Raw genomic sequence first — 7,112 nt, forward strand, 5'->3', positions numbered from 1 at the left:
CCTAATAAGTACTTCTGGAAAAGAGAAAAACATTCTCACTTAATTGTGCCTCTTAAAGACACAGCCTCTCTTCTCACTCTGAGACAAACAACCAAGGTCCAAACTATCTACAAGTCCTCAAAGGTTTCCGTCAGGTCTCTTGAAACACATAAAGCAGCAAGAATTAGAGAAGAACACGACTTCCCAGGCAGAAGGGAACCGAGCAGCCCTGCCCTGACATACCTCACAGCAGGTCTCGGGATGTCTTCAGCCCAACCAAAACTCCCGGTGGCTTCTTCTCCTGAAGTCAGCTCCACGGCCCACCCGAAGGCAGGAGCAGCAGCCGTGCCTCTGCCCTCCCACAGCCCCCCGTCCTCCTCCAGGTGCCCCACCAGGCCCACACTCAGCTCTGCACAGCAAAGCAGAACCCCAAACGTGCCCTTTCCAGGCCTGGAGGTACACACCACAGGGGGAAGCCTCAGAAGGTGCGGCCCAGCCCAACCCCGCAGCCTGGGCAGGGAGGGGGCCTGCCACAGATGCCTTCAATTTTCCCTGAGGCTCCTCACTTGCTCCACCTGGGCTGGCAGCCAGAGCCTACAACTCGGAGGAGGACAGGGGGGTGCTGGAGCTGGGTGGGGGCCCCCAGCAGGCGATGCAGGATGGGGCGGGAGGCACCCCCAGCCCCGTTACACTCCGAGCACCACCGCTGCGGGCGAGCTGGGGGCGTAGGGGACCAGAGCCCCCTCCCCAGCTGCAGGACCACACGCACCTCCTCAGCCGTCCAGCCGAGGGCCTGGCCGTGCTGGCGCCCCGCGCAGCCCCACAGCAGCCCCCCGGCCCTGCTCGCCCCCCACGGCAGCCCCCCGGCCCTGCCGGCTGCCTGCAGCTCCTCAGCCCTCGGTCTCCGGCCGGCTTGCCACCAGAGGGGGACAGAGCACTGCACAGGGTGGCCGGCCCCGGCAGCCAGCCCACGGCAGGGCGAACCCCCCCTCCTCGCTCCTTGGGGTCACCAGGGCCAGGAGGGATGCTCCGGGTACCACGGCGGGTCACCTCCCCTCCATCCCGCCTTGGCTGGCCCCTCCAGGGTGGCACAGAGCCATAAACCCCACCGAAAGGCGGAGGGGAGGCTCCCCTTGCTCCTCACCATTCCCCACCTACCTGGGGTGCTGGGTGGGGGTCTCCCCCTCCTGCTGGGGAACCGACTGCAGGTGCTGCAGCGAGGTGGGAGAGCACGGCCCCATCCCACACACCCACCCACAGCCGCCCCCAAACCCTGATCTTCACCTCCGCACCATGGCACGCTGCTGTTCTGCATCGCCATGCGAGCAAACCCCGCAAATAAAGTTGTTTATTTAAGAGATATTTGAGCAGCTCTTTACCATAAGTGACAAATCATTATTTAATTCCTTTGGTACTCATGGAAATAACATCAATCAAAATGAATGCATCTGCTAGCTAAATATGAATGTAATCATCCATTAAAATGTTAACATTTACGAAAACTGTTTATTAAAATAAAGTGATAAGAATCTCATTGTGATTTGACAATCAGCTAATGTCCCCTTAAGGCAGAATTGGAACACTTGATGTTTGGAACCAGATAACATTTTAAATGCCCCATCAGTTTATAACTCTAGTTATTCTAAAGCGTGATTAAGCCTTTGCACAGCAGCCTGGAAGAGGAGGGCCTTTTTTTTCCTCTTTTTTTTTTTTTTTTAATTCTTGTGCGCACACATTGCAATACGGACCTTCCTTTTCAGCCACATGTACATAAACCTAAATCAGAGAAACAGACAAAGAGGTGAGCACATGGAGGTAAACTGACATTATACCAGGTGGTTTTGCCCTACCGCATCTAGCAGGGGTCACACAACAGCACAAAGCACTGGAGTTGAGCAAAGGAGCATCCGTGCTACCCAATGGTCTGTGCCCAGGGAAATAGTGACAGGATGAACGAGCCATCCATCCACCCAGGTGCGCACGCAATACATGGATGGCCCTGCAGACTGCACTCTGTTCTTGCCCTTGTGAACATCCCAGCTGCTACATCCATTTGGTCGTGCATGCTGGAGTCCTCTACCTCAAAACCAACCTCGTTTCCTTTTCTGAGAAGGGAGAAATTATACATGTAGTTAGATAACATTTAGCTGTAAGGCAGGCTTGACGACTACAGGCAGGTTTCATTTTGAGTCATACTTTCAATTAAGCACGTATCGGGTCTGCTTCCTTGTACACGAGCCTCAGATCCCCAAGACGCTTGCTGTGTGCTGAGAGCAGCGTACAGGAACCACACAGCGTATTCATGTGCACAGAGATTTTTGGCCTTCCCTGTTCCAGTGCATTTTCAATTTAGATTCAGATACAACTGCGACAAATCCAGTTGGCACCTGTTTGCTACATGTAGCATTTCTCCAGACAGCTCCGAGGGGATCCAGTCACTGAGCTCTTACTATGCTTTAACCTCCAGACTCAAGCTAGCTCAGGCAGGTCTCTGTAGAAATCTCAGATATGCAATTGTCCTTTGACAGGTGCAGTTTGATCCTAATGTACTATGTCCACTGCAATTAATAATGAATCATAATGCATCTATCTTGCAACAACTAACTCAGGAACTAGACTATTTCTGACACCCCTGAAACTGGCAAGCTTAGTCATGAAGTCCTCTGTTGAAGTATCAGCTCCTTCCAATACTGAGTGGGAAGAAGGGAATTTTGTGTCTTAATCTGTTTTTAGTATGCACTCTAAAAATCTTGAGGATTCTTAACACATAAATAAGGACATTCTCTATAAATTTCTAGGTTTCCAACTATTTCAGTTGAATTTAGTAAACAATGGCTCCATAATTCCCAGTCGATTGAGCTATAAACCCCCAATCACCAGTAATTCATTACACATTAGCTTTAATAAGATAGATCCAAATTCCTTTGATAACCACAAGGAAATTGTGAGAGCTGTCTTTGTCCTGGAGAATTTCCACTATCATTCAGTATTAGTCAAGCACTAATGGACATTAAAAAATAAAGAATTGCTGGAGACTGTAAAAAAATACATCATTTCAACTTTCCCATGTGACTGAGGCCTTGAGAAATTGACTGGCATAGCTATAACAAAATAATTAGCCTGATATAGCTGTGCCTGTATAACTTCTCCACATGGACTCTCTATTCTAAAATTTAAGTGACTTTATTACAGGATAATTACTCAAGGACTTCAGTCCAGAATGAGGTTCTGCACAGGAGAGCTTTGCCTGTGTGGCTCTAGTGATTTAAATTCACCATACTAAGCAGGTGAATTTTGCTGTGCAGACTCTCAGGAGAGTCTGCCAGCAGTATTAGATAAGACATCCCAATTCTGTACTATCTGAAAATTGAACTTCTGCACTGTGCCGAGTGCAGCATGCCATTTTGCACGCACTCTCAAGCAGGCAGGGCATCTACCTCCCACAGGAACATCTTCTAGCACCGTGGAAGGGAGGAAAGGCAGATATCACGCAGCTGTAGAGAAAGAAGTGGGATTTGGTGAGCAGAGGGTCACATTTTTCAAGTGTGCTATCAGCTCCGTTTTCAAATATGAACATTGGATGTCCAGCCTTTCCACCCACTTGCCTGCACTTTTGGCCAGAAAAATACAGCTCTGATGCCAGATTTGCTTTCCTTCCTGGTGTTCCACCAATGCTCTTTCAGAAGTATGCAGCCCTTACACGGGTTACATCTGGCCTTTAAAAAATGCTGCGCTCTTAGCACGATATCAATGCGTGCTGTCAAAGCCTCAGTCTTCAGCCCTCTGACCGGCTGCTGGCTGTCGTCCTGATTTGGCTGAGTCACCCAGGCCACAAATGATTCATTAAAGCCACCAAGGATCCTCACAAGCCGCATTCTCTGAGCGAGACTTCACACGCCTCCATTAACAAATGTCATGATTCGGGGTGTGGAGACACAATGAGAACCTCAGACCTTGGACACTCCAGGGATTCCTCCTCCTTGCGCTAATTAGCTTTGCTACGATCCAGTGGGTGCTAACGACGGCAGCACAAACAAGCCACGTCTCGCCTGATCTCAGAAGCGAGCAGCCCCAGCCTCTGCGCAGAGACCACCCTGGAGTCTTGGGTGCTCCAGGCTCAGAGTCATTTACCATGTGTTTGAAACTGAACTAGTGGAAAGATCTTGTTCAGTCCCAAAACACAGCTGAGCTAACACGTAGGAATCAAAGGAAACAAGCAGTCCTATTAACAACAGAGTAAGTGAAGCCTGGCTTGCTGCGCATTTGTCTTTCAAAGTTGAGCTCCTCTGTGGATTCCCCCATGCCTAGAGGACTGAGTTTGTGCCTTTTCTTCAATGCACAAGGGTTTAGCAGGGTCTCCCCTGCCTGTACAGTGTGGTACATTTCCCTAATTGTAAAACTCACTGCCCTTATCAAATTTGCCTGAAATCAAACAAAAAAACCTCTATCTCCATTGGAAATACCAAGCATTACCCATTGATGACTGCAGACAGACTCAGAAGACAAGAACACAAGAATGATCTTATTTGCAGAAGTTCAAGGTCTTCAATTCATTTAATCCCTGTATCAAAGACTTTCTGGGTACACAGGCAGGTGAATTATTATAGACTGCTCCAGCACTTCCCCATCTGTCAGATGTGAACAGTATCTCCCTGCTCTACACTGGTGTCATGAAATTTTAATATAATAATCATAAAGGCATCTCAAGACCAGGACAGAATATTTATGCCCAAATCAGTTTTCAATGGTAGTAAATCCTCCCATTTTAGCTCCACTTGAACATGAAAAGGCTTGCTCATGGAAATGTACGTCTCCTCAACAAACAGAAGTAAATGACTCCACCTTTTAATGAGCAAGAATTAGGAAATGCCCAAAATTTGGAGCAGATGAGTACCGGCCTTTAAATGAGATGTGAACCAATCCACAGGATTGCTCAGGAGAGGATTGGGCTGAACCACAGGGATGAATTATTTTCCTGTGAAACTGCCCTCGTAGGCCCCAAATCAAGAGGAGTAGCCATACACGGAGCTTCCTGTCTCTAATGAACTTTCTTGAAATTACTCCTATTTTGCCCAGAAGTTTTGACATTCCCCATACTGGACTCCTACTTGTACCATAACTGGGTTTTATTGTCATGGAGAAATAAAAAAAAAAAAGGTTCTGCAGCAATAAACAGAAAGGAAACGCTGAACAACTCATGCCTTGCAGCTAAGTGTGATCCATGCTCCGCTGCAGTCAGAGCCAGGAGTCCCACTGACATCAGCGAGGCAGGGATTTGACTCCTGGAGGCTTGTTTGCACTTGTGTTTTCGTGCTAAAGAGGCTGGGAACCCATGCTTGAATAGGTCAAGCAGGTCTAGCGGGGGCGATGCGATGCTCCTCTCCCCTTTTGAGTGCAAGGCACAGCGCAGGCCGCTGCATGTGCATTATTTAACTGTCCAGCTGGTTATAAATAGCACAGCAGCAACTCCCCTCGCCTTTCCAGCCTCTGACTGTTGTTAAACGGGCCGTCAGAGCCCAGCCAAGCACCGAGGTCATGGCCTGGGCTGCACATGTGGCCAGGGTGCGCAGAATGCCAAGGGCAGGGAGCAGCGTGTCGCCACGAAGCCTGGTTCCAGCACGATGGTATCAGCCTGTGAGAGAAAAGCGAGGCAAACTCGGAACATTATGGAGCTGCCAAAGAAAACACTGTCTTCACAATGAACAAAAGTCTGATTAATTATTAATTGCCTGCCAGCTAATTAGCATTCCCTTGGGCAGCTGTCTACAGAATGCCTTATATTTCCAGCCCACCCCAGGCCAACATCAGCTATGCAAATGGCTCTGGAGCAGAGTTAGGAACTGATTTGTTGCCTGAAACAAGTTGCTGCTCTCCCCATCGCCTCCTGCCACCCCTTCTTCCTCCACCCAGGGGCTGGAGCTCATTACAGTGACAGCTCAGCAGAAACTCCCTGTGCTGATTAATCTCTGCCGTTCCTGGGCAGCCTGTGCTTTTCCGAGGAACCCAGACACCTCCCACCAGCCTTCGTAAGGCGAGGGCACCCATGGTGCCCCATGCTGACAAGCCTTGCTTGGCTGCTACGTGGCCGGAGAGGAGGAGGAGCAGCTCCAGGCTGCGAGAAGCTGAGGAGCGACAGAGGCAGGGACCACATCTCGGCTTTAGAGCTGAAGGCAGCATTTAGGGAATTCTTCGTCAGCTAATGCTCGCGTTCAACTCCTATTAACGTTAATGGGACTTACGCACATGCATCAAGGGCAAACAGACCCCTTACGAGAGCAGAAGCATAAATTACAGCTAAGTACAGGCAGAGCAAGCCTTCAAGTTGCTGTTTTACCATGCTAAGAAGGATGTACTTTCCATTTTAAGACCAGAGCAGCTTTTTTTTTTTTTTTAATGGAAAGAGCCAATGCAGTTGGTGAAAAACTGCAACAGAACATGGCAGTATCTCAGTCTGCCATCACACCGATAGGTAAAGGCTACCCAGAAACCTCTCCGAGCTAGGATACTAGTATCACAATTCCAAGACACACAACTCGGAGACGTATTTATCATGCTGTCTTTGCAGTACAGACAAATCCTGAAGTGGATTTGCCATTTTCCCTAAGACCTTCACTCAGCCTCTGTACTCATAGCTGACACCTGAGTGTACTCAATTCTGATCCATAAGATGAAAACATGCTTGGGAACTTAACAGGATAGCAGGCAAAGTTCCCAAGGAAAGATGAAGAAGGAAACAAGGATCAACTACAGAGTGGTCTTAGGTGTCAAGGCTGACCATCAGCAACCCAGTGTGCCAGAGAAGAGGAGCTGACCTGGAATCCGATGGCGGTAATGGACATCTATCCAACATCTTCACCAAAGCTCAGACTCTGAGCTCTGGAGAGAGAGACTGACTCTCCAGGTCCAGAGATTTGAGGAAATACCACGTCCCTCGCAGCAAGACAAAGGCTGTCATGGCAATCGGAGAAACTCTCATTCATGGGAGCACAGGCTCATGGGACAGAGAGCTGTTTCCTGGTCTGTTTATACATTTGCTAGCACGAGGAGTCCTACTTCTAAGACTGTGTGTCCCGGCTGTATGTAAACATCATAAACGGACTGTTTTCCTGCCCAAAGCCATAAGATAAGTGCTG

At 49.0% G+C, this 7,112-nt stretch overlaps 1 long non-coding RNA gene across 1 annotated transcript; it reads right to left on the minus strand.

The window, feature by feature from the left end:
* Positions 1-2,770: 2,770 nt before the first annotated feature.
* Positions 2,771-6,834, minus strand: LOC308179181. Its single transcript, XR_013940206.1, has 2 exons — positions 6,792-6,834; positions 2,771-5,611 (listed from the first exon to the last, which is right to left on the minus strand). It is a non-coding gene; the product is annotated as an uncharacterized lncRNA (long non-coding RNA).
* Positions 6,835-7,112: the final 278 nt, after the last annotated feature.

This window comes from Anser brachyrhynchus, assembly GCF_964034855.1.
Source record: "Anser brachyrhynchus genome assembly, chromosome: 17".
NCBI lineage: Eukaryota > Metazoa > Chordata > Aves > Anseriformes > Anatidae > Anser > Anser brachyrhynchus.